This window comes from Dromaius novaehollandiae, chromosome Z (assembly GCF_036370855.1).
Source record: "Dromaius novaehollandiae isolate bDroNov1 chromosome Z, bDroNov1.hap1, whole genome shotgun sequence".
NCBI classification, from domain to species: domain Eukaryota; kingdom Metazoa; phylum Chordata; class Aves; order Casuariiformes; family Dromaiidae; genus Dromaius; species Dromaius novaehollandiae.
The window spans coordinates 69248649-69256512 of NC_088132.1; positions in this window are offsets into that span (position 1 = coordinate 69248649).

Here is a 7864-nt window from a genome sequence, read left to right on the forward strand (position 1 = left end):
AATCATGAAAGAAAAACATAATCTACCTGAAAAGTTTGCTGGCATTGGCCTTATGGACACTGCCATCATTCTGCAGTATGCCAACATTTTTCAAAGCCATAAACCTCGTAACACTTTCAGATTCCTAAATTAAACATTTTGGTTGTGTTTAAACTTGCTACTTTAGGAAGAGTGGTTAACACAGTGTTTTTTTTTTTTTTAATTAGTTCATTAAAACATAATTTGTGGCAGGGACTTTCAGAAATGTTTTTCTGAGAGTCAGATATATGCGTTTGGATTTCAGGTGCCCAAGATGATTCATTTTTGTAACCTTCTAAAAACAAACAAAAACTCCCTGAAAATCCCACTGCCTTGTTTTTTGACTAAATCAGCAACAGCCTAGGAAAACCACAGACTCATCATGCTCATATTTAAAAACAAAAATCATTAGCCCCAAGCAAGTTTAATTAAAAATACTGAAGAGTTTATAATGCAGAAGAAATAGGTCAGGAAGGAATAATATAAAACAAAATTACTCCTTGAAAATAGTCCAGGAAAAGCCAGGCAAGTCTGAACCTAGTTATTAATGATATCAGGGAGGAGATGGGATTATGATGTGTAACAAAGTCATGGGAAAAACAAGGACATCTATTATCCAAACATAGCTGCAGAGCATTCCTGTTGGTAATTTTGTGAGGAACATTGCTTTTCAACATGCGGTTTGTGGTACTCCAAAAGAAGAAGTTAGACTTTTGTCTTGGCCTATTTGCCTGAACTGTTGTTTAGCCAACAACACTCTAAATAATACAAATTATCCATTCATTCTTTAAAATGCTTAGCTTTCTGACATTTGGAACAGAAGTTCCAGCAGACATCTGCTATGCAGTGTTGAATACCTTTTCTGTGTAATACTAAAGTAGGTATGACACTAACCTTTCACGGGTTAATGTCTAGAATATTATATTTGTTATTAGTTTGGATAGCTTGTAGGTAGTGGATCATTCTACAACCAAGATTCATAAAATCAAATGGGTACATTTTCTCAAGTTCCTCCATGTCTTTTAATGCTATCTCAGGAAGTTCAGTTACATTAGAGCAAACTTTTGTAAGGAACAACTCTTACTTGTTTCATTACCCAAATAAAGGCTTTATCATGTCTTCCCGTCTCATATATCAATGCATCTTTCTTATGATCAAACTACTTTTTTCTTAAGATGCTGATTCTTGATCACACTAATCTTCAAACAAAAAAGGGAGACTTTGGGGCAATAAAGTCACCTTTGAACTCCTTGAAGGGAACTTGCTAGAAAAGCACAAAGTGACTTCAGAAAAGTAATCTACCGATCCGCTTGACCTTTGGTGAGAGTCATTCAATCATGTAGGATATATAGTTAAGTGCTTTTGTCAATTGTTTCAACTCACGTGTCAGTTATTTCACTTTCTCTTCAGTTTTGAAGTACAAAATATTTTCCACTTGGGTAACAGCGGACACTTTTTCCCTCTACAGCTTAACTTCCCCATTTTAGGGGTGTTGAAAACTAATCTCTGTTCTTCAGTGTGTACATGAGTTCTGCTTTTGGCTACATGATGTTTCCACCTATGCTGGCTATGGCGAAATGTTCTCTACAACTTTTAGCTCTTTCCCTATCAGGTTGACTGTGGCTTAATGCTGTTGTTATTAGGCCATTAATGACACATATCTGTCAAACTGAATAGATATCTTGATTTTTACTTACTGTTTCAACATATCCCATACTGTCCCATTTGTCCTACTGAACCGTTTGAGCATATGGTGGTTATTGACAGAACAGGCCTGTTCATATTTGCATGCACTGATTCAGAGCTCTGCTGCACACCTGGCTCGAGTCCCACATCAGAGTAGACCCTGGAAACAAGCCCCTTCCTCATCACAGACCTACCAAGGAAAGGCACGGATCTCCTGTGTCACTTGAACAGTATGAAGGAAACAACTGCAGGAAGGCAAACATTGCAAGCAAAGCCTTCTGAGCAGTAAACAGACATCCCCTCCTCCAGAGAGGGAAACTACAAAATGTCAGGGGAAAATATTTTAGGAGATCCCAAGGTGGGACAGCATTGAAGGAGGACTAATTGCAGGGCTATGGTGCAGATAGGGGGAGGGGAATCAGGAAAGGCCAAATGTTCCAAATCACTCAAAAAAATGAAGACCAAAAAAAAGCATGACAGATGACATCCTGGGGAAGCCCTGAGATGGCCTGATGGGACTGAAACATGGCTGCCAGCTCCTAGGATGGCAAAGAGTATTCTCCCACTGTCTGTAACGGCTGACCTAAAGGGTTCAAACTCTTCCTACTCCCTTAGGTAAGATGGAAGTAATACCAAATCTATGCTTTTATTTCCTGTATATTTTTAATTATACTTGTAACAAAATAAACTCTTGTATAGTAGCAGTATGGGCAGTTTTATGAAATCCAAGTAATCATTTAGGCTCATAACTTGAATCAAACTGTCCTAGCCCAATAAACCCAAGAGAGCAAGTCTGTCTGGTTGTCCAAAGCAAGAGATATTCAAGGGTGAAACTGATATCACAGAATCACAGAATGGTTGAGGTTGGAAGAGACCTCTGGAGATCATCCAGTCCAACCCCCCTGCTCAAGCAGGGTCACCTAGAGCATGTTGCCCAGGACTGTGTCCAGACAGCTTTTAAATATTTCCGAGGAAGGAGACTCCACAACCTCTCTGGGCAACCTGTTCCCATGCTCAGTTACCCTCACAGTACAGAAGTTTTTCCTTATGTTCAGATGGATCTTCCTGTGTTTCAGTTTGTGCCCATTGCCTCTTGTCCTATCACTGGGCACCACTGAAAAGAGTCTGGCCCCATCCTCTCTACACTCTCCCTTCAGATACTTATACACATTGATAAGATCCCTCCTCAGTCTTCTCTTCTCCAGGCTAAACAGGCCCAGCTCTCTCAGCCTCTCCTCATAGGAGAGATGCTCCAGTCCCTTAATCATTTTAGTAGCTCCCTGCTGGACTTGCTCCAGTAGCTCCATGTCTCTCTTGTACTGGGGAGCCCAGAACGAGACACAGTACTCCAGATGTGGCCTAACCAGGGCTGAGTAGAGGAGCAGGCATCTTGTGTGGTTGCCAGTGTCTACCCCAGAAAATGACATAATTATTGCTATTTCTCTGACTTATTCTTATATAGGAGGATATGCCTGTCAGAGAGTACACACACAATCTTTCTTTGCTTATCTGGATACCCTACTTTAATAACTTAACTATTAACAATAAGACCATTCTACCAGCATTCCTCTGCTAGGTGAATAAACCATCTATGATATCATCTTGTAACCACTAAGTGTGGAAGATGAGTTTCAGGGGTTTTTCTTCCTCTCCTTCTTTTGCCACCTGAAGGACCTATGGCCTGCAGCAAGCTCTCCCCAGGATTACCAGAGGTGAGTGGGCCTGTGCAGCCTCTCTCCTGGGTATGACTCTACCGGTCCTCTGTCGACAGAGGCTCCTTATCTTCCAGAACCCTTAAGGACATTCTCCTTTCTCAGCCTCAGCAAAAAAAGATGGAAAGAAAAACTGTGCTCTAACAAGGATAGTGCCAGGTGTCCAACGCTTAGGCTATGGGTGCTACGTATGTGGCACATGTATAGAAGTCCCGCAGCAGACAGCTTTCAGTGTCTCTGAATACAACAGCTGAGGACATGTAAACATCTCACGTGTTCAGAAACTAAGAGGCCAGGATAATCACGATGAATCTTTGCAGAACACTAGGACCTCTAAAGTACCACTAGAGATTTTTACCTTCAGCTAGACAAATCACATGCCCAAGGACCAGTTTCCACTCTTTCAAGACTTGCCACAGACTGCATGTCCAGGTTGATGGTGGCAGGGTTTGCTGACACAAAGAGATTGCAACCATTGTTTTGAAAACAACAGAGAGGATAGGAACTTTAATGGTAAAGAGACAGAGATGCAGTAGTGATGCTTCTATTCCTCCTTTGAGTTACTCTGTTCAGTACAATTACTCTTCCCTGTGCATTCTGCTCAGCTTGGGAATAAACAAGTTTTCTAACTTCTCTGAAGTTGGTGAGTGTTCACTTTCTTTTCTATCAGGTTTGAGTAGCCTGAATCTTTTTTTTTTTTTCTTTTACTGTTCCAGGAACACACACTTTCCAGGAGTGCTCCAAGACTGATGAAAGAAGAGACAAAGTGTTACTGCCAGTCACAATAAGACCTCAGCTGACTAAAATCTAAAATCTAAGGCTTACGGCAGAGTGAATTTTGGCAGTGTTTGGAAGATCCTTCTCACTTCCCATCAAGTATTTATTTCTGATGCTGAGTAGAATAGTACTAAAATAATAAATACCACATTTTTTCATTCATTATTTTCACTTTCAGCACTTTCATCTATGTGGTCTTTTATAGTAACTAAAAAAAAAGAAATAGAAGCAACTAAAATATTTTCTAGAGTTTGCATTAGAAAAATTACATTCCTACTGTATCCTGTCTTTCAGCTAGTTACATAAAAACTTCACTAGCTGGCTGACACAGAAATCATCTATACAGGAAATATTTAGCAAGCTACAGAAAAGCAGCTATGTCCAATGCTCTCAAAATACCCGCAAAACCTTCCATTTAGAAAGAGTATTTCTACTAATTCAAGAAATGAGCTGTTTTACTTCTTCCTTTGGACCCTATTTCTCTAGGTTACATCACAGCCATCAACGTACCTAAATAAATCTACTGACTTCAGTGTGGCTTCCCTTGAGTTTAAGCGCTCACAAGTGCTACGTATATAGGAAATGGTGTTTTGAATGGAATGAATTCTTGGAAAGACAAATCTATAGGAGTATAGTTTTACAGTTGCACATACAGTCTATTACTGAAAAGTAACATGAGCCCAATTTAGTGCTCTGCACAGCAACGTAATTATATAATTATTCTTGCATGATGTATGACATTCATAGAAAATACAGACTAGAAGAGATGACTGACTAACTCTGAGCTCTTACATAGTGCAAATCTTAAACTGAATCCTATTTTATAGGGTACTTTTTATTTACTTATTTCAAGTGGGCATCTGCTCTTGATTGCCAAAGATCTACCACCACCATTAGCAAGTTCTTCCAGTCATTATTTATCCTATGAGATAAATATATATGTATATTCTTTTTCCTCTGTAAATGTAAAGCTTCAATTTCCAGCTCTTGAATTTTGCTTCTAGCAGATTGAAGAGCCTTTTGTTATCAGACTTCTGTTCCAGAAGCAACTACTTATTAATATATGCCAATTAAGTTCTTTATTATTCAACCCCTTTTAAAAGGTAAAGGGCAGAGCTTCCTGAGCCCTTCATTAGGAGAAATGTTTACTAATTCTGTCATTATTAGGATGGTTTCTCTCCACGTATTGATAACCTTCCTAATTTGTGATACTAATACTGGGCACAGCAATCCAAAACTGGGTGGTGCCAATGTCTAATACAGAGGGAATATATAATGACATATGCAAAATTCTTGTTCATACATTTCAGGATCATGTTATTCCACCCGGTCACAGCTTTTCATTGGAAGCTCACATTCAGCTGACTACCCATTACAACCCTCAAGTTCTTTTCGTGCATCACGTATTTCCAAAATAACACTCTTGATCTTCTATGTATGGCCTACAACCCTTATACATAATTCTGCAATTTGAATTGAAGACATACTGGGGTAGTAAACTGGCCCAAAGCAAACTAGGTTAACTGATACAAAGCAGTTACTAATGCTTACTGATTCCCCAGTTTTCATCAGTATTAATTTCATGTATTATTCTAGTTCACTATGCCAGATCATAAAAATTAGAATAATTATTCCGCAGATATATGGAATATATTATATAGCATATTCCACTTTCTTTCTCTAGACTGCAATATGGAACTCTTCCTCATGGAGGATGTGAACACAGGCAAGTCCCAGCTGAATGCAACCACAAGCGCCTGACCAAAGTTTCAGTTCTGCTGTTCTGCTTGCACAAGTGGGTCTATCAGTGGTGGGTTCTTCCACCCAGACATTGTCCCACTGATTTCCATTCACTCAGGCACCGTTAGGCAACTATATTGAACAGTGAGTTCACTCAAAGCAATCAGCAGCAGATAACTGCAGAATGTGAATAAAAGCAAAGTACCTTGAAAGACAGAAAACATTTTAATGACGCACCAGAATTAATTTCAGATAAGTGCAGATTTTGATCAAGCTAGAAATAATTATCAAAGCAGCTGTGCAAGGAACACCATAGGAATAAGAAATAACAAAGTTTCCACTGCCTTTATTTGGTAAATTGTAATACTTTGTATTCTCATAAACACTATTTATGAATTCATTAGGATTCTTACAAAGTGTTTTACTACTCAGAATTATTCTTGTGCATAACTGTGTAAGCAGCTTTGTAAGAATGTGAGTCAGACAAATCATTTCACAGAGCAAAGAAGAAAACAACAGATTGGTCAAACTTACTTTGTTCTCACAGGAATTTGTTTCTGCTGTGCCTCTCTTGCTTGCCACATGTCCTTTGAGATTTATGGTTCCACCTCCTGTTTTTGAGGAGCAGAGGCTAAAAAATTGTCTTGTCTAGAACCTAGAAAAAGTAAAGATGCAGATTCAGTAAATAAGACTTACTGGTAAGCAGAGTACCAGTGCAGATGGTACTGAAAATGTGACCAAGCTCCTTGAAGCAGAAATCATGGGAATATTTGTGCTTCTATAGCACACAACACAAAGATGCCTCAATCCTGCTCACATGTCAAAGAACTGCCATATGTTAATTAATGAATAACATTGTAACGGCATAGCTATTACGTATTTTCTAAAATCTCCTTTCTAGCTTTTTTTTCATTTTTCTTCTTCATCTTTTCTCTTTAACGAGTCCTGCCCATGCCTCAATACCTGATTGTAGCTATCTAACATATAAATGAAATGTTTACTGCTGGTGTTTATAATGCTTGTAGCAGTCTGGAATAACAACGATGTTAATTATAAATGATGAATCAGAGATCAGATGTTAGTCAGCAAATTCTCCTGCTATTTGCAGGGCGATATTGGTCTGAAGTCTAACTTGCTCATTTCCTGCCTGATGGTAATGAAGCATCTGAACCTTGGATGAACCTTAGGCTCAACTCCAAAGAGCCTTTTGTAGAAGAACCATCTTCCTCTGTACATTAGAAATTCACAAGCTGGGATATTTTAAAAATCATGCTTCTGGAACCAAGTATTCTCAAATCATATTGAAAACAAGTAATTTTTTTTTCCAAAAGTATTTCAGTGACAGGCACAATACATACAACTTAAATACCAGTTAAAAGTGCATCTGTTCCAGAAAAACAGGTTGTTTGTTTAGTTTGGGGGATTGACAGAAGTCATGCTTCTAAACCACAGCTTCAGGAGTCAATACCATCTTTCTTTTTCTTAGTCAAAGCACATAAGGATCACAAAAACTTGTTTGATTGGGGTAGGGTACTACAAACATATATTCTATGAATACAGCAACCAAAAATTCCAAGTTTTATTCCAAGGAATACAATATATTCCAAGGAATATAATATTTAATATTCCAAGAAATATTAAGGTATTTTGCACTTCTACTGCAAACTCTTAACCACATTATGGCAAAATGGTCCATAAAATACAAGAACAGCAAATTTTATGCAACACACAACGCCATCTATGATGCTATTTCAATACTAAACCTTATAAGAAACTAAAAAACTAAAAAACTAAACCTTATAAGAAAGGGAACCTGCTACAAATGCAGTCAACAAGACACTCTTAGTAGAACTGTTCTGATGAAAGAAATATTATTTCACAGGTGTCTGAGATTTAGATATTTAATTAACTTTTTATTTGAAATGAAAATT